The 20,112-nt window shown below is 45.3% G+C and overlaps 1 protein-coding gene across 2 annotated transcripts in view; it reads left to right on the top strand.

The window, feature by feature from the left end:
* Positions 1-20,112, top strand: part of OPCML (opioid binding protein/cell adhesion molecule like) — a 931,887-nt gene that overhangs the window by 894,151 nt on the left and 17,624 nt on the right. The window lies entirely within an intron of this gene.

The raw sequence follows: 20,112 nt of genomic DNA, 5'->3' as shown, positions 1-20,112 counted from the left end.
GGGGCCCGCTGGCTGTCGGGGGGGGGGGGGGGCTTGCTGCAGAGCTGCCAGGGCGGTGCCCTCACGTGAAAAGTGGAGCCCTCGCGCTCTGACATTGGGTTCAGGCCCCGGGGATGTGAGGGCCCCAGGTGTGGAGACCACAGGGGGCAGCATTAGCTCAAGACCCAGACTCCACCTCCATCACCCAGTTGCAAACCGGGCAGTGAGGAGGCCTGGCAGGTGTGGGAAACCCCACATCCCCATTCGGCCTCTGTGGCCCAGTTCTGAGGCTTTTCGGTCTTTCCCACAAATAAGCCCTTGGCCTTGGGCACTGATCTGCTGCTTTCTTTTCGGGGGTTGCTGCTTCAGGGCCTGGGCAGGGTCCCCATGGTATCAATCCTTCTCCCCTCCCATCCGGGAGGTGGGGCCTGGAGTCCTGACTCCAAGGTGTTTTGATTCTCTCTTTGTTCTGGGAGCTTCCTGCACCAGGTGATGGGAATCGAGGAGTTTTATTCCCATCACCTGGCGCAGGAAGCGGGCCTATTTGACTGGGAACCAGCCACGGGGGGCGTCGCTGTGTTTCTGCGACGGGGCTTGACCCAGGAGGATTCCACTCGGCTCCCAGGGCCCATCCAAGGTAAGCGCATCAGGGTGGCCAAGCTGAAGGAGCCCCCACCAGTGAAACAGTGGCCTCAGTACTACAGGGTGCTGGGTGTGCCGTAGCAGGGCGGGAGTCTGCTGGACTGGAAGCCAGCTTTACCACCCCTGCCCCCCGCCCCCCTTCTCTTCTTCATCTGCACTCCAGCCTGCCCTTCCTACCCCAGCTCTTTGCTCCATGGTGCCTGCCCAGTGGGGTGCCTGCTCCCCACGGTACCTGCACCCCACGGCATCTGCAACAGGCCGGTTCATCTGTCTGGAAGGTTCTCTCCCAGAGAGCCTTCCCCACCGTTGCCTGATCTGCCCAGACCCACGCCCTAGACCTCCACCTAAGGTTTGTTTTCTCCAGGAGGCCTCCGCTGGTCTCCAAGAGCAGATTAGGCCTCCAGTTTTTCTCTGGATTCATATTCTACCTTTCCTCTGAGATGGCTTGCCGCAGGCCCGGCACTGTTTAAAGTGCTTTCTCTATAGTAACTGATTGAATCCTAACCAAACCGATGCCCTCCGTACTCTAGTACCTGACTGTTCAGCAGAACGGTTACTGTTCACACTGGGAAGTCACTGTGGGAAGATACACATCCTGAAACCCTTCCCTCATGTAGGTCTTCTCTCAACATGGGAAGGAATAACAAAGCTTAGTCCTGTTTTCTGATCGCCATCCTTTTTAAAGAGGAATGCTTCTCCTGGGCAGGCTCATTCCTCTGTCCTGTTTCTAGACCAACCGTGGGCAAACTACGGCCCGCGGGCCGGATTGGGCCCGTTTGAAATGAATAAAACTATTGAAACAAAAGACCGTACCCTTTTATGTAATGATGTTTACTTTGAATTTCTATTAGTTCACACAAACACTCCATCCATGCTTTTGTTCCGGCCCTCCGGCCCAGTTTAAGAACCCATTGTGGCCCTCGAGTCAAAAAGTTGGCCCACCCATGGTCTAGACCCACAGGCATCCCGCTATACGTAGTGCCTAACGCAGGGCCTGCAGCACAGGCGTCCTCGGCATCTGTTCTCTTGGTGGGTGGATGCACCACTGCCTTCGAAAAGTCTTAAAACAGCTCATGCTTTTGCCTTTGACTGAAGGAAGGAGCCCGCTGCCATCATTCTCCACTTGGCTTGCTTTTCTTTTTCACCTGTTTCCTGCTGCCTGGCCTGTGACGGGCTTTTCTCCCTCCCTGTGAGCTCAGGGTTGCAGGCAGAACCTGCCAGAAGGGCTTCAGATCAGACTGGAGGAGGCCCCTTCCTGTTGTCCGGCTCTCAGAGCCAGGGTGCGTGGGTAGTACTGAGAACCACTGTTTCAAAGGGTGGGGGGGCCTTCCAGGTACTGACCATGGAGAGGGGCTATCCTTAGACTTACCTTAAATGCCAAACACATGGGACCCATTGTACCGAAACAAAGAATCAGCTGAGGCCTCTGCTATAATACTAGTACAGGTTCTTCCCAGGGAGCAGAGAAATGAAATTCATTGCATCGGTGAAACAAAAAAATCACAAGTAAAGAACATAAATGCATTCCTTTTTTAAAAAGGGTGACAGAAAACGGTACTATGGTTTGTTATTTATTCCTTTCTGTGCTGAAAGACCTCGGGATGTTTCAGGAGGTTTACATTCCAGAGTTACTCTCTAGAGTTAATCATAACCATTTCTGATAGTCAAGTACTATGGTGTGTGTGTGTTGGGGGGGGGGGGGGCAGGAACCTGTGCAGAGGCATCATGGGAGACATTGCTCTGATGGTCGCCATTCAAGGGCAGTCCTTGGTAGAGACAGGAAATGGAGCTATAGAACCTCTGAGTGCCCGCCCTCTCAGGGGCTGCTGGTGACTTCCTAGGGGAGGAAGTCAACCCCTTGTTTGTTCTGACAGGTCTGTGTATGACACAGCAAGTGATCCCAGCGAGCGCAGGGCCCCCCATGGAGAGCAGCTATTATTAGACCTTCATTAAATGCCAAACACAGGTTACACATTGTACCAAAACAAAGAATCAGGTGAGGTCTCTGCTCTGATATAGGTTCTTCCCAGGGAGCAGAGAAACGGAATTCATTGAGTTGGTGAGAAAAAAAAAACACACAAAAAAAACAGAGGTAAAGAACATAAATGCAGCCAGGGTTCTGACCCCGTTTGAAAGAATCCTTACATGTTTCCTTTATTGGTCAGGATTTTATATATAGAATGTGGCATTCACCATCCTAAAAGGACTCATAAGCCGTAGCCTGAAACCCTGGCCGACAAGGAAATTACAATGGGCCATTTCATTTGACCTTCCTGAGTCTTGGTTTCGTATTTAAAAAAAAAAAAAAAGACAGAACCAGTTAATTCTCAGGACGGGGCTGGTAGGCAGACAGCACCCTCCTCTGTGGTTATAGCAGCTACTGAAATATGAAAATGCTTCCATGCTGCCTGGTACATAGTCCCTGCTGCAAGTCCCCGGATGTCTCTGTTCCTTTGGGATACCCCAGCCACCCTGCCTTACAGCACCCCCATCTCTCCATATGGAGCTATGTATGGATCGTCCAGGGGTTTTGTGAGAAGCGCGGCCTACGCAAAAGGGCGGTTGAAGAGAGATTAGCCGAGGGCTGGAGAATAATGATGCACTTGAGGTTAGAAAAAGCCATCAAGGGATGGTGAGACAGCCCGGATCTGGCAGCGGTGGGAAGCGGCTTCTGTGCCTCAGACTGAAGGTCCAGGGCATCGCGTGCTTAGGAGAATTTGGTTCTATCTGGAGTGTCGGCTTGAGCACAGAAGGGTCGTGGATTCAATTCCCGGTGAAGGGCATATACCTGGGTTGTGGGTTCTCTCCGGTTGGGGTGTGTGCAGGAGGCAGCAGGTTGATGTGCCTCTTTCACATCGATGTCTCTCTCTCTCTCTCTCTCTCTCTCTCTCTCTCTCTCTCTCTCTCTCTCCCCCTCCCTCCCTCCCTCCCTCCCCCCCTCCCCCATCCCCTTCCCCTTCCTTCCTCTCTCCCTTCCACTTTCCCCCCAACTCCCTTCCTTCCACTGTCTATCTCTGAAAAGCAATAAAAAAAAATTCTTCAGGTGAGGATTAACAAAATTACTCAAATAAAATAAATCTGTGTGTGTGCGAGAGCTGCAGCGAGGAGACTACCTTGAGGGTCCATGCTCGGATCCCTCTGACCCTCCCACACCTGGCACAGGGCTGCATCCGTGGTAGAGGCTCCCAAAGGAGAAAAGCCTGGTGGCTCCTCTGGTTCAAGGCCCCGGAAACACTAATGCCAGGAGCCTCGCCCTCCCACAACCAGGGTCTCAGAGCCTCTTTTCCCCCGCGGGTCCTCTTCCTGGGGAGTGGGGAGAGGCTGGCCGATGATGTCAGGTGCACGATCTGCCTCCTCCATGCAGCGTCCCTGTCCCCCACAAAGGACCCAGGGCGCCAGGGCACCCAAGACATGCTGAGGGCCCTCTCAGACCGCAGTACCCAGGCACAACTTCTTCCCCTCGCAGCTTCTCACTGTGCACCCCCTGCCAGGGCAGTGCGTGGCTGGAGGAACTGTAGTTCTCTGTGCTTAGCGCCTTTTCAGTATTCGGGGTGGAACTCTGACCCTTGCAGCAGCAGCGGAAGGCTCAGAGGAGCTTGCATGTCAGCTTCAGTTTACCCAGGTGCTGCTTATGCTGTGTCAGATGCTTCCCTGAGATTCCTTTGCTTAGCAACAGCCCTGCTTTTCCTACCGGCTTCTCTGCGGGCTGAGGGCCTCTTGCATTTAAATGGAATTGGAGGGAAATATCCCAGAGGCTGTGGGCTCCCGGAGGGCCTGAAACCCCTGGCATCATAGCCCTGTTTCATGGCCGGGCTGCAATGCCCTTTCACGTAAAGGGCCGCTGTGCACATTGTACCCACGGGTCCCAGCCACCTGTCTTGCTCAAAGCGCACCACTGTGGGGTTGACCATGGAGATGGGGTCCCAGCCATGCACCTGGCCCAGCGTTACGCAGCCCAGCAGGAAAGCTCACCTAGGAAAATCATCTTGGCGGAAGGAGTCTGAACGCGCTCTGAGTCACTGGGAGAGTAGGAGCAGGCAGACAAAGGGTTTCACGCTGTGTTTTTTAACTCTGAGTTTGAGTTCCCCAGAGATCATCAGAATATTTCTAGAAATTTTCCCGAGCCCCCAAAGCTCCCCAAAGCCCCTGAGTTGACACAGGATCTTTGGGGAGGAGGCAATGTTCAGACTTGGACGGTGAGTCTTAGCATGTAGGCCGCAGAGAGGCAGGATCACAGCAGGAGGCCATGTGTGTGGGCTGTACATGCCACGTCTCTGCAGCTCTGCCCTCACATAGACCAGAGGTGTGGCACGCCTTGGATGTGGGCAGTGAGGCACACGTGCATGGGCAGGCCCAGGTAGAAGGGTAAATACGCCATGATGTCTGCAGTGTTTCCCAGCCTTGTGTGTGTCAAGCACACATAGAGCATGTGTTAGACCAGGATGCAGTGTTTCCTGGCCTTGCATGTGCCACAGCACACATAGGGCATGGGTTATACCAGGATGCAGTGTTTCCCAGTGTGTATGTGCCACGGCACACACACGTTTGGAAGAAATATTGGAGTGTGTCAATATTGAATAGTCACTAAGAAATGTTAAGCAAAGAGTGGGTTGCTCTAATGTAGCTTTCTCTTCGGTTCTTTTTACTAAATAGGTGATAATATAATTAATCGGAGCCATGCATAATTGATGGCGATAAGAATAGTTATGTGGGTCCCTATTGACTTTTTCCAAGGAATTCATCGTGTTGTGTATGTATTGCTCCTCTGGGTGTAAAGACTAAAGCGGAGATGCTCAGGGCAGTTCCACTGACCTCCTATTCCCACCCATTCATTCAACAAATATTGTATTTCTCCAACTCTATGAGCCCATCAGTTGCAAGACATGCCATTATTTTATGCACCACAAGGAAAAATGATGCCAATTACACTGTCATGCCATTGATTGCAAGGCACATCTTCAACTTCAAAATTTCTAAGTGAAAAAAAATATGCATCTTAGCATTTGAAAAGGAGTGGTATTTATTGGCGGTCCTATACAGCTCAGAGACTGAGCTTGCAGCTTTCAGAGTCAGACCCCTGGTTAATATCCTGACTCCCCTTCAAATGACCTTGACTGATCCCTGTGTTTGGAGTTAGGATCTGTAAATTAGAGTCCAGAAGTCCTTGCCCCAAGGGGGAGTTGTTTGGATTAATTGGCTTGAAATGAGTCAAAAGCTATCAATGGGTTGTGGAATGATAGGCTTTGTGTGAGCTTGCTTTTTTGTTTTTTAATATCATGTCAGTGGCTATGTGAAGAATGTAGGAAATGAAGGCCCATTAGGGGCTATTGTGGGGTAGTTAGGGACTAGTGTAGAGTAGTTGGATCAATAACAGGGCTTGGAGGAAGCTGGTAGAAAAGTCTGAGAGAACTGGACACATAGGAGAGCCACAGTGGGAATGGGGGTGGTGAGAGAGAGGAAGTGAGGGATACAGCCTAGGTTTTTCATTAGAGTTGAGTTTGTGCCATTTATGGAGATAAAGGAACTTGGAAGAATCATGTGTTCTGGTTTGGATTTATTCATTTGGAGAGCTCACCTGGGGGATTTGTTTAGAATACACCTTCCATGGCGCTGTCCCTGGAGATTCTCATTTGATAGGTGTCTCATCAGAGATTCAGATGTGCTGTGTTCAGGTTGGGGAAAAGTCTGTGTAAATATGTGTGAGCTAAGTTGGCAACTATAATGGTTTGCACTCGATTATATGTATGAAGATTCCCTGCACCTGAAAAAAATAATGAAATAATGTATATGAGAAGATTAATGTTGTAGGGGAAGGTTTCCTCTGTAATGGTGGTCTTCCCTCTGGCTTTAGGGTCTTTGTGCCTATATTTATTGTGTCCTTACTCCCTCCCTCCTCCAACCTACACAGGTAACCCCACATCCTTAATGGATCCAGTCTGATCTCACTTTATCAGGAAAATTTCCTGGACTCCTGATAGGTCTTCATGTTAGATGTGTTCATAGCACATTCTCTCTCTCTCTCTCTCTCTCTCTCTCTCTCTCTCTCTCTCTCTCTCTGTGTGTGTGTATGAAAGAGAGAGAGAGAGTTTTATTATTTAAACCTCATAAAAAAACCAACCTGGAAATAACTTAGGAACTATAATTTTCTTTTGCTCAAGATTTTATCTCCAGCACCAAATACAGTGTCTGGAGTATAGCAGGTCCTCAGTGAATAATGGAGAATAAATGAATCCATGCAGTTTCTTATCCAGTTCCAAGTGTAATTATTGTTCTTCTGAATGGTGGCTGTTCATTGATTTCTAGAAGGGTACTTGCCTACCCTTAAACACAGATGAACCCGAAAGAAGAAAATGTGATTCAGAAATATAAGGAAAATAATTGGATTGAAAAAAAGTCCTTACATAAACTTAAATGTCAGCGACCTCAAAAATCTATTGAATGCCTCTTTCAACACTCTGTGGAGTCCTAATGTCTCCAAAGGGTGTTTTAAAGTGCTCGTGTGATATTAGTGTTGAAGGGAGAACTTTTGGTGAACCGGTACTGAGTACCTTTCATGGCAGAAGCCACTATCCCTGGGAACTGGAGGTTAATGCGACCCACTCCTTCCCTTAAGGCAATACCCCCCCCCCCAATTTTATTGAGATACTAGGGGCCTGGTGCACGAAATTCGTGCACTGGGTGTGTGTGTGGGGGAGTGTCCCTCAGCCCAGCCTGCCCCCTCTCACATACTGGGAGCCCTCAGGCGTTGACCCCCATCACCCTCCAATTGCAGGATTGGCCCCTTGCCCAGGCCTGATGCCTCAGTCAGAGGCGTAGACCCCCATCACCCTCCGATCGCCTGATTGGCCCCTTGCCCAGGCCTGACGCCTCCGCCAGAGGTGTCAGGCTTGGACAGGGGACCCCCATCTCCCCCCGATCACTGGCTCTGGCCCCTGCCCAGGCCTGAGGCCTCTGGCCCAGGAATCATGCCTGGGCAGGGGACCCCCATCTCCCTCTGATCGCTTGCTCCACCCCCCACCCAAGCCTGATGCCTCTGACCCAGGCTTCAGGCCTGGGCAAGGGGACCATCATATCCCCCCAGTCCCCGGCTCCGCCCCCCACCCAGGCCTGATGCCTCAGCCAGAGGAGTTGACCCTCATCACCCTCTGATCACCAATCACCGGATCGGCCCCTTGACCAGGCCTGAGGCCTCCGGCAGAGGTGTCAGGCCTGGGCAGGGGACCCCCAGCTCCCCGTGGTTGCAGGCTCCGCCCCTGCCCAGGCCTAACGCCTCTGGCCTAGGCGTCCGGCCCGGGCAGCGGGGACCCGCAGCTGCAGCGGCCCCGCGATCGTGGGCTTCGCTTTAGGCCCAGGCAAGGTTCCCCTAGCTCCTGGGACTGCCAGCTTCGACCGTGCCCAGCTCCCATCGCTGGCTCCACCCCTACTTCCTGCTATCACTGGCTAGGGCGGCAAAGGTGCCTGATTCTCGGATCATGGCTGGGGGGCAGGGCAAAGGCGGCCCCAGGGCCACCTTTGCCCTGCCCCCCAGCTCTTAGCTCCCCCCTGGGTTTCAGATCACTGTCAGTGGCAGGGGGCTTCTTCCTGCTTTCCCTTTCGCCTCCCTGCATTGTGCCTACATATGCAAATTAGCCGCCATCTTGTTGGCAGTTAACTGCCAATCTTAGTTGGCAGTTAATTTGCATATAGCCCTGATTAGCCAATGAAAATGGTATCGCTGTACGCCAATTACCATTTTTCTCTTTTATTAGTGTAGATAATCGATGTATAATATTGTTAAATTTAAGGAATACATTATGATGATGTGATACACTTATAGAATACCAAATGATTACCACAGTAGGTTAGTTAACACCTCTGTCACTCCACATAATTACCATTTATTTTTATTTTTGGTAAATGACCTATTTCCTTAGCAACTTTCAAGTACATCAGACGGTATTGTTAACTATAGTCACCATGCGCGGTGCATTAGATCCCCAGAACTTGCCTTACAACTGGAAGTGTGTACCCTTTGACCAACATCTCACTTCCCCAGCCTACAGCCCCCAGAAACCACTGTCCATTTCTGAGTTCAGCTTTGTTAGGTTCCTCACAGAAGTGATATTAGGCAGTATTTGTGTTTTGCTCTGACTTATTTCACTCAGCCTAATCCCTCCAAGGCTCATCCATGATGTCACAATGGCAGGATTCCATTCTTCCTCATGGCTGAATAGTGTGTGTGTGTGTGTGTGTGTGTGTGTGTGTGTGTGTGTGTAGTTCCCAAAAGTGTATACACACTTTGAATCTTTGAATGATTATAAAGTCAGTGTTAATTAATATAAAGCTCATTTTCAAAATTTAAAAGAACCTACAGAAATGAATGTGTGTTTTTTGTCAATGCCTATTTTCAAACTGATGACCGTTCTGGTCCAGTCACTGCTGATAATGCAAAGCAATGCAATCGCAAACATCAAGAATCATTTTGTTCGGTATTTGTGGGCCCTCAATTCCTCAACCTTGGCTGGTTTTGCACTGTAAATGTTATCTTTTATGTGTCCCCATAAAAAAAGTCTAGTGGCATTTTAGGATAAATTTTCTTTGTTCAAAGCTTAGTCAGGCTTCACCCATTATTTCAAATCAGTTAAACTTGAGAAGGAGTGAAAATTAGGTGAGGTGTCAGCTGTTGAAGTTTCTAAACATTTTTGGGACACCCTGTATATACATACACAGTCTATACATATGACATAAATAATATCTTTTTTATACATTTATCCATAGACATACACATACACATAGACTCTTTTCTTGTCTTGGCTATCGTGAATAATGCTGCAATGAACATGGGAGTGCAGATATCTCTTCCAGGTCCTGATTTCATTTCTTTTGATAGATCCCCTAATGCCGCATCATGTGGTAGTTCTATTTTTTTATGTTTTTGAGGAAACTCCATTTTGCTTTCTGTAGTGACTGTACCAATTTACATTTCCACCAACAATGTCCAAGGGTCCCCTTTTCGCCAGATCTTGCCCAATACGTATTCTCTCTCACCTTTTAGATAACTGCCAGTCCCATATATATGAAGCGATAACACATTTTGGTTTGATTTGCATTTCCCTCATAATTAGTGATGTTGAGTACATTTTCATGTACTTGTTGGCCACTTGTATGTTTTGTCCTAAAACTGTCTATTCAGTTCCTCCGCCCAATTTTTTAAAGTAATTTTATTTTTTGGTATTGAGTTGTATGAGTTCCTTATACATTTTTTATATTAACCCCTTATCAGATACATGTTGGTTTTGCAAAACATTTTCTTCCATTTTGTTCATTACCTTTCCATTTCGATTATTCCTCTTGCTATGCAGGATTTTAGCTTTTGAATGTAATCTCATTTGTTTAGTTTGGTTCTGTTACTGGGCTCTTGGTATCATTGCCAAGACCAATGTGGAGGAGATTTTCCCATGTTTTCTTGTAGGAGTTGTATGGTTTCAGGTCTTATGTTCAAATGTCGGCATTTATCACTATAAGCTTCCTGCTCAGCATGCGTTTGCTGCACCCCATAAGTTTTTGTATGCTGTGTTCCCATTTTCATTTGTTTCGACGTATTTTTTCTTTTGACTTTATCTTTGCTTGTTCAGGAGTGTTGGTTAATTCCCACATAGTTGTTTTTCCTCCACAGAATTTTTCCTGTATATGATTTCTAGTTTCATACAGTTGAGATCACAAAAGATACTTGGTGTAATTGTAATCTTCTCAAATTTGAACAAGACTTTCTTTGTGACCTATTATATGAGCTATCCTGGAGAATGCTCCATGTGCACTTCCTACTGCTGTTAGATAGAATGTTCTGCATATGTTTGTTAGTTCAGTTTGGCTAAAGTATATTCTTGTTAATTTTCCACCTGGATGATCTATCCATTGTTGAAAGTGGGGTAGTGATGTCCCTGACTATCATTTGATAGTTGTCTATCTCTCCCTTCAGATGTGTTAGTATTTGCTTAATACAGGGGTCCTCAAACTTTTTAAACAGGGGGCCAGTTCACTGTCCCTCACACTGTTGGAGGGCCGGACTATAGTTTAAAAAAACACTATGAACAAATTCCTATGCACACTGCACATATCTCATTTTGAAGTAAAAAAAATAAAACAGGAACAAATATAGTATTTGTATTTGCAAGTGGCCCATGGGCCATAGTTTGAGGACCCCTGGCTTAATATATTTAGGTGTTCCTATGTTGATGTTGCGTGCCTATATACTTATGATTTTTTTTATCTTTTTGATAAATTGACCTCTTTATCATTATTCTAGAGGCCTGGTGCATGATATTCATGCATGCTGATGGGGGGAGGTTCCCTCAGCCTGTTCTGTACCCTCTCACAATCCGGGACCCCTCAGGGGATGTTGGGTATAAACTTGCAGTCGGACATTCCTCTTGCAATCCAGGTCATGCATGAACCAGTGACCATACTTTTCATACAGGTGAAAGGCATCTTGCTGTTGTATGGGAAGCTACGTTTTTTTTGCCCTGATTATAAAAAGTAGTACAACATGATCCTTCTGAGGCAGTAGTACCATTTTCCCCATCTTATGGGTGGAAAAACTGAAGCAGAGAGAAGTTAAGTAATTGGCTTTGTCACACAGTTATAAGTATCAGAATCAGGGCTGACCACAAAATGTGCAAGCCAGAGTCCATGCATATCATCGCTGCATCATCCTGTTTTTTTCAGTGTTAGAGTAGCCTTGCCAGATTTTAATTTTTAAATCTAAGAGACTGTTCCCCATATGTAGGGTAGGTTCCCTAGGCCTGGCTATCAGGGCCATCTGCAGGGCAACCAGAGGGCAGGGCAATCGCCCCCCTTCCAACCCCTTCACTTTTTTTTTGTTTTTTTTTTTTATATTTTATTTTATTTTTTTTTTCTTTTATTAGTTAAGGTATTACAAATGTGTCCTCATCCCCCCCCACTAACCCCCAACCTCCCCCCCACACACAAACTCATGCTCCCATCCCCCCGTTGTCCATGTCCATTGGTTTGGCTTATATACATGTATACAAGTCCTTCTGTTGATCTCTTCCCCTTAACCCCGCCCTCCCCTACTTTCCTTCTGGGGATTGGTAGCCTGATCACTGTTTCTCAGTCTTTGGGTCTGTCCCTTTTCATCAGTCTATGTTGTTCTCTATAATCCACAAATGAGTGAGATCATATGGTATTTATCTTTCTCTGACTGGCTTATTTCACTTAGCATAATGCTCTCCAGTTCCATCCATGCTGTTGCAAAAGGCAAGAGTTCCTTTTTTTTTACTGCAGCATAGTATTCCATTGTGTATATGTACCACAGTTTTCTAATCCACTCATCTGCTGATGGGCACTTAGGCTGTTTCCAAATCTTAGCTATGGTGAATTGTGCTGCTATGAACATAGGGGTGCATATATCCTTTCTAATTGGCGTTTCTGGTTTCTTGGGATATATTCCTAGTAGTGGGATCATTGGGTCAAATGGGAGTTCCATTTTTAGTCTTCTGAGGTAGCTCCATACTGTTCTCCACAGTGGCTGCACCAGTCTGCATTCCCACCAGCAGTGCAGAAGGGTTCCTTTTTCTCCACATCCTCTCCAACACTTGTTGTTTGTTGATTTGTTGATGAAAGCCATTCTGACAGGTGTGAAATGATACTGCATTGTCGTTTTGATTTGCATCTCTCGTATAATTAGTGACTTTGAGCAGGTTTTCATATGTCTTTCGGCCTTCTGTATGTCCTCTTTCGAAAAGTGTCTATCTAGGTCCGTTGCCCATTTTTTTATTGGATTGTTTATCTTCCTTTTGTTAAGTTTCATGAGATCCCTGTAAATGTTGGAAATTAAACCCTTCTCGGTGGTATCATTGGCAAATATGTTCTCCCATGTAGTGGGTCTTCTTGTTGTTTTGTTGATGGTTTCCTTTGCTGTGCAAAAGCTTTTTATTTTGATGTAGTCCCATTTGTTTATTTTCTCTTTAGTTTCCATTGCCCTAGGAGCATTATCAGAGAAGAAATTTCTTCGGCCTATGTTTGCGATTTCACTGCCTGTGGATTCCTCTAGTATTTTTATGGTTTCCCGTCTTACGTTTAAGTCTTTTATCCATTTTGAGTTTAGTTTTGTGTATGGTGTGAGTTGGTGATCTAGTTTCATCTTTTTGCATGTATCTGTCCAATTTTCCCAACACCATTTATTGAAAAGACTGTCTTGACTCCATTGTATGCTCTTGCCTCCTTTGTCGAATATTAATTGGGCATAGTGGTTTGGGTCGATTTCTGGGGTCTCTATTCTATTCCATTGATCTATATGTCTGTTCTTGTGCCAGTACCAAGCTGTTTTAAGAACAGTGGCTTTGTAATACAGTTTGATATCTGGTATTGCGATCCCACCTACTTTGTTCTTTCTCAGGATTGCTGCAGCTATTCGGGGTCTTTTTTTATTCCAGATGAATTTTTGGAACGTTCGTTCTAAATCTGTGAAATATGCCGTTGGTAATTTGATGGGGATTGCACTGAATCTATAAATTGCTTTGGGTAGTATGGACATTTTGATGATGTTGATTCTACCAATCCATGAACACGGTATATTCTTCCATCTGTTTATGTCTTCCTCTATCTCTTTTTTCAGTGTCCTGTAGTTTTCAGCATATAAGTCTTTTACCTCCTTAGTTAAGTTTATTCCTAGGTATTTTAATTTTTTTGGTGCAATGGTAAATGGGGTTGCTTCTGTAGTTTCACTTTCTGTAAGTTCACTATTGGTGTAAAGAAATGCCATGGATTTCTTAGCATTAATTTTGTATCCTGCTACATTGCCGAATTCATTTATTAAGTCTAATAATTTTTTGATGGAGTCTTTAGGGTTCTGTATGTACAGTATCATGTCATCTGCAAATAAGGACAGTTTTACTTCTTCTTTTCCAATCTGGATGCCTTTTATTTCTTCTTCGTGTCTGATCGCAGTGGCTAGTACTTCCAGTACTATGTTGAACAGGAGTGGTGAGAGGGGGCATCCCTGTCTTGTTCCTGTTTTTAGGGGGAATGGTTTTAGTTTTTGCCCATTGATTATGATGTTGGCTGTGCCAACCCCTTCACTGTTACCCATCTTGGCTGGCAGCCTGGCTCAGCCTGCTGGCTGGCCCCACCCCCCATCGCCATGCTGGGGGCAGCTCCTGCGTTCAGCGCCTGCCTCCTGGTGGTCAGTGCGCATCATGGCAACCGGTCATTCCACTGGTCTTTCAGCTGTTTGGTCAATTTGCATACTAGGGTTTTATTATATAGGATAATGGTCATCTTTGTTCTTGCTACAGCTTTTGACTTTTCACTATTTTGTCTCATATAAGTATAGCTACTCCTGTTTTGGTTTCCACTTGTATGGAATCTCTTCTCTTCACTTTGAGCCAGTGTATGTCCTTAAAGCTGAAGTGAGTTTGTAGCAGCATACAGTGGGCTTTTATTTATATATCCATCCAGCTACTCAATGACTTTTGATTTGGAAAGTTTAATCCATTTATATTAAGAGTACTTATCCATAGGTAAGGATTTACTAATGCCATCTTATTGTTTTCTTTTTTTAAAAAAAAATATATTTTATTGATATTTTATAGAGAGGAAGGGAGAGGGATAGAGAGTTAGAAACATCGATGAGAGAGAAACATCAACCAGCTGCCTCCTGAACACCCCCTACTGGGGTTGTGCCCGCAGCCAAGGTACATGCCCTTGACCGGAATCGAACCTGGAACCCTTGAGTCCGCAGGCTGACGCTCTATCCACTGAGCCAAACCGGTTGTTTTCTGATGTTTTTTTGTAGTGTGCTTATTTCTTTCTCCCTCTCTTATGCCTTCCTTTATAATTTTCTGTAATGGGATGCTCTGATTCCTTTCTCTATATCTTTTGTGTATCTGTGCTAGGTTTTTGCTTTGAGGCTATCATGAGGCTCACATAAAACATCTTATAGAAATCACAGTCTATTTTATGCTAGCAACTTAACTTTGAATATATATAAACACTCTAACCTTTTACTCCCCCTTTTACATTTTTGATATCACAAGTTACCTCTTTCTAACACTGTGTGTTCATTAACATATTATTTTACTACAGTTATTTTTAGCACTTTAGTCCTTTAACTTTCTGCTAGAATTAAGTGCTTAATGTACCAACAAATGACAGTATTAGAGTATCCTGAATTTGACTATGTACTTACCTTTACCAGTGTTTTGTATATTTTATACGTTTCATGTTACTAATTAGTGTCATTATATTTTAGCTTGACAAACTCCTTTTGGCATTTCTTGTAAGGCATGTCTAGTGGTGCTGAACTCCCTCACTTTGTTTTTTTCTTACAAAGTCTCTCTTTCATTTCTAAGGGATGACTTTGCTGAATAAAACATTCTTTGTGGCAGTGTTTTTTGTTTTGTTTTGTTTTTTCTTTTACTTGTACCACTTTGAATATAGCATCTCTCTCCTGGCCTGTACAGTGTCTGCTAAGAAATTTACTGATAGCTTTATAAGGGGTTCTCTTGTAAGTTACAAGCATCTTTTTTTTCTTGCTGCTTTTAAGATTCTCTCTTTGTCTTTGATATTGACAGTTTTATTATAATGTGTCTTGGAGAAGATCTCTTTAAGTTGAGTTTGTTTGGTGACCTATGGAGCTTTGAGAACTTGGATATCCAAGTTTCTCCTCAGATTTGGGAAATTCTGCACCATTATTTATCTAAACAAGTTTTCTGTTCTCTTCTCCCTCTGCGAGACCAATAAATGGCAGATTGCTCCTTTTGATGGTAACCCATAGATCATGTAGGCTTTCTTACTCTTATTCCATCTTTTTTTTCTCTGTTCCCCTCTGATTGGATAATTTCAAAGATCATGTCTTCTAACTCACAGATTCTTCTGTTTGGGTCCTTTTGCAGTTGATGACCTCTACTTTTTATTTCATTCATTGTATTTTTTAGAATTTCACTTCCTTCTTTTTAAAATTATTTTAGTTCTTTGTTAAACGTTTTGTTTTGTTTGTGTATTGTTTTACTGATTTTGTTGACTTATCTATGTGTTCTTGGAGCTCATTGAGCTTCCTTAAAATAGAATTCTTTAAATTCTTTATCAGGAACCTCACAGAACCCCATGTCTTTGGGGGTAGGCTACTGGATCATTATCGTGATTTTGGGGTTGTGCCATGTTTTCTTAATTGTTTAGATGTTCTTCGGAGTCCTGCATTGCCCTCTTCACATTGGCAGTGGTTGTTACCTCCAGTATTTACCAAATTACTTAGGGAGAGAAATGCCTTCTGTCAGCTCTTCTAGGGATTCTGGGGCTTTCACAGACCTTGTATGGATATGCCAGCTCCTTGTTCTCTCCTGGGACAATATTCTGAAGCTTGTATGCTTTTTCTTAATCCTGTCATGCACCAGGCCATGTGCTGATGCCTCCCTTTTGCTTTCCCAAGGGTCCCACTAAAGCTCAAGTTTGGGATTTCTCCCTGACCCTCAGATTTGGGCTGACTTTGTGAGCCCAGCTAAGCTCACTCCTGCCAAGGTCGGGAGCACACACAGAGAGCTGGTCCAGAATGTGGGGTGGGTGGATGAGGCGTGCAAAATGATGAGGTGTCCATACGCCATGTGGGGGATCCATGAGTGAGGTATCCCCAGCAGCTCATGGGAAGGCTTCTTGCTGGAGTCAGCAACCAGTTAGTAGGACCCACAATCCTTTCAGCCCCCCTCCTGGAGGCCTGTCAGCCACTCTCCCAGCCCCCAAGCCATGAGCTCCTGGTTAAGTATTCTGGGTGGAGCCAAGGGGAAGAGGGTCTCTTTCACAACACTCCACACATCCGGGGGAGCCACGCCCTCTTACTTCCCCTGCAGAAAAAATTCATGGGCTGAGAATGTCTTACTTAGACTCAGCTGTGGTGCGGTGGGCGGTGGGTTACACACTTAAAGGCAAACTGCTCCTCTCTCCCTTTCCAAGGCATCCCAACTCTTTTTAGCTCTAATGCTCTGCTGGAAACCTGACTTCCATAAAGGCTCTCAAGTGGGTCATTTACTGTGTAAGACAGTGTTCTCCAGGCCCCCTGACTGTGGCCGAGAGAGGCTGCAACTAGTTCAAGGGCCACTGCAGGGTCCAGGGCAGAACTGAGGTTTATAGGATTATTGCCCAATGCCCAGGTGGGCAGGACTCATCCCAGTCCCTCAACGTATCGTTCTGGGTCGCACAGAACCACAAAGGCACTTTTTTGTTTATGGATGAGGCTAAATGTTGTTGAAGGAGTTTATGTACCACATGGACATCTGATCAGTCATGTGGCTGACATCACTCCTCAAGGAACTCTTGAAGGAATGGAACCCAGGGCTTCTTTGTTAATTACTCCGTTCATGTGGCTAATCGGGTTATTCACCAGATGCCCAAAGCTGAAGAATGTACCAGAGTTCAGCCAACTGTCCTAAGTTAACCAAGTTGCTTGGATCTGTTGATGCACCATGTAGCATAGAACTGCCTCAGATGTCAACTAAGCCCTTGAAAATGATCTGCGCTGATGTGTAGTTTAGGGCAGTGGTTGGCAAACTGCGGCTCTTTGGCCCCTTGAGTGTGGCTCTTCCACAAAATACCACGCACGCACAGTGCGATTGAAACTTCGTGGCCCATGCACAGAAGTCGGTTTTTGGCCTGGGCGTGTCTATTTTGAACAAGTACTGTTGATATTTGGCTCTGTTGACTAATGAGTTTGCCAACCACTGGTTTAGGGCATCGTATATCTAACTCAACGAATCAGTAATGGATATTCCAGGGTACAGCCCAACCAGATCAGATTGCTTTCTTCTAAATCAGGGGTCCTCAAACTACGGCCCGCGGGCCACATGCAAACACAAATATTGTATTTGTTCCCATTTTGTTTTTTTACTTCAAAATAAGATATGTGCAGTGTGCATAGGAATTTGTTCATAGTTTGTTTTTTTTAAAACTATAGTCCGGCCCTCCAACAGTCTGAGGGACAGTGAATTGTCCCCCTGTTTAAAAAGTTTGAGGACCCCTGCTCTAAATCATAATGTTATTCTCTAAGTGCCCAGTGTAAACAAAGGGGTTTAAAACAACCTTGTGAAACTAAGTGTTGATTTTTTTTTTTCCAAATTGGTTCTTCTTGGATATCTTGCTTCTTTGGTTGTGAGTGGAAAGGTAGGCTGTACTAGAGAAAGTGAATGAGGAAAGGTAGGCTGTGCTGGAGAAAGTGAATGAGGAAGAGAAAAAGAGATTAAAGAAAATGTATAGAAAATGTGACTAAAGAAAACAGGACTCCCTCCCCCTCTCTCTAAAAATCAGTGAAAATATATCCTTGGGTGAGGATAAAAACAACAAAAACATATCTAAAGCCAAACCAAGACTACTTTATAAAATATAATGCATCAGACATAAATTGTAAGAATGATCTTATCTTGCCCTGACTGGTTGGCTCAGTGATTAGATAATCAGCCCATGGACTGAAGGGTCGAGGTTTCGATTCTGGGTCAAGGACAAGTAACTTTGTTGTGGGTTTGATCCCTGAGTGCAGGAGGCAGCCAATCGATGTGTCTCTCTTACATCTATGTTTCTCTCTCTCTCTCCCTCTCTCTCTCTCCCTCCCCCTCCCCCCCCCCACCCCCTTCTATTCTGAAAATCAATGGAAAAAAATATCCTTGGGTGAGGATTTAAAAAAGAAGAAAAAATGATCTTAACTTGAGCTCAGGAATTAGGACTGATTTCTAAACAAAGCCCTGTTGTTCTAGTCACATGATAAGGACATGTTGTGAAAGATATGGAGTTGCGGGAGACAGGAAAAGGAAAATGAAGACACAGACTCAGAGATCTTAGTTACTCAAATCATGGGAATATTAATTTGAGTTTATTGCCTTGGAGGCAGATAGATTTGGACACTCGTGGAAATCGGATTTGAATTAAGAGCAGAGAGAGATAAGAATTAAGACTTTAGAAGGGCTTGATTGAGCAGTTATGGGATGACAAAGGAGGCACTACTACACAATTAAATTCAAAATTACTTCTGAGATTTGGTTAAAAAAATGCCAGAAAGAGTTATTATTTAGTGCCTCTCTCAGACACCACTAATTCTAAATCTTTACGTTGCTTGAATGGAGGCTGAATGGCTGGTGTGTGCATGTACATCTGGCCAGTAGTGACATAGGAGCACGTAGGCTCATCATTAGCAAAGACTATCTAGTTTACCACATGTCTCCTTTCATATAGCTTTTTCTCTTCTGGTGAGAAGTACTTCAAAAAGTTAAGAATGATATGAATAGAAATGTATGGATGTTTTGCTGATTTTAATTTTCTATTTTTATCAAATCTACACATTGAAGGGGTCAGTCCTGTGACTGACGAGCGTGATGTTCTTTCCTTCTAAGCTCGTGGGTCAAGGGCATAAGATAAAGATGGGGAATCCAACGAAATGTGTTAACCTCAATCAGACTTTCCAGCTTGAATAACAGTTAACTGTCATTCCTCATCACCATCATCATCAATACCTACAATAAGAAAAAAACGAACATTCCTGGGTCACTGACTGTGACTACTGCTCCAATGTTGTAAGTCCCACTCATCAAGGCAGTCCTTGGATCAGCACTCACGAGGCCCCAAGTTAGGCATTTGAACCCCTTTAACTGCAAACAGTAGGGAGCTGCTGCACATCTGTGCGGCTGGAGAGGAGCAGATATTCTGTTGGAAGAAGATGAATGGGATTCTACAGGAGTGATTAGACTAGTTAGGGCTTGTATAACCCATACTCCCCCTCCACACACACATATGAAAGACTATCATGGGAAAATCTGCCAAACCTAAAACATGATCCCCTCAAGGGGCCACCCTCCTGTTAGGGGTAGTGGATGAATCCTAAAGTATGATAGTGACATATGTCTGAGTCTACAGTGGTCTTGTGCACTTGACATCCAGGCCAGCCTGTCATAGTGGTCTCCATTAGTGCTTGCACAAAGAAAGGTAACTGCATGCAGTATTCAACATGTTTTTCTCTACTTATGTGAATGAACATTGTTTGCCATGCTCCTGTTTCCTGAGTTCAAATAGGCCTGGGATTGTCCCCACCAGCTCTCTCAAAGCCATGGCCTCGTGGATTAAACAATGAGTCTGGCTGAGGGACCTTGCTCATGGGCACCTGAAGCTTCCGTTAAAGACTAAATTTCAGCAGATGGGGGCTCAGGTGGCACACTCAGCAGATGAGTGTGTGTGTGGTGGGGAGGAGTGGGGGCTGTTCAAACCCAAACTACCCTAGTGCCCCCCCTTGAGGCAGATTAGGAAGTTCTAGCTGCTGAAGCCATCAGTTAGGGCACAGCTGGGTCTACCAGGGACATGCTCTCGATGAAACAGGGCCCTAAGGAACCACAGACAGGAAGGGGAATGGAGTTGCAGACAGGTCAAGTGAAGTCTTCCTCATGAGTGGCACTTTACAAAGTTGACATAGTCCCTTTACAAATGACTCCTGGGAGGATGGTGACGGAGTGGTCAAAGGAAGTT

The sequence above is a fragment of the Myotis nattereri genome, assembly GCF_964212035.1.
Source record: "Myotis nattereri genome assembly, chromosome: 19".
In the NCBI taxonomy this organism is placed as follows: domain Eukaryota; kingdom Metazoa; phylum Chordata; class Mammalia; order Chiroptera; family Vespertilionidae; genus Myotis; species Myotis nattereri.
The sequence above is the reverse complement of the archived record's forward strand: the minus strand, read 5'-3'. Positions and strand labels throughout refer to the sequence as shown.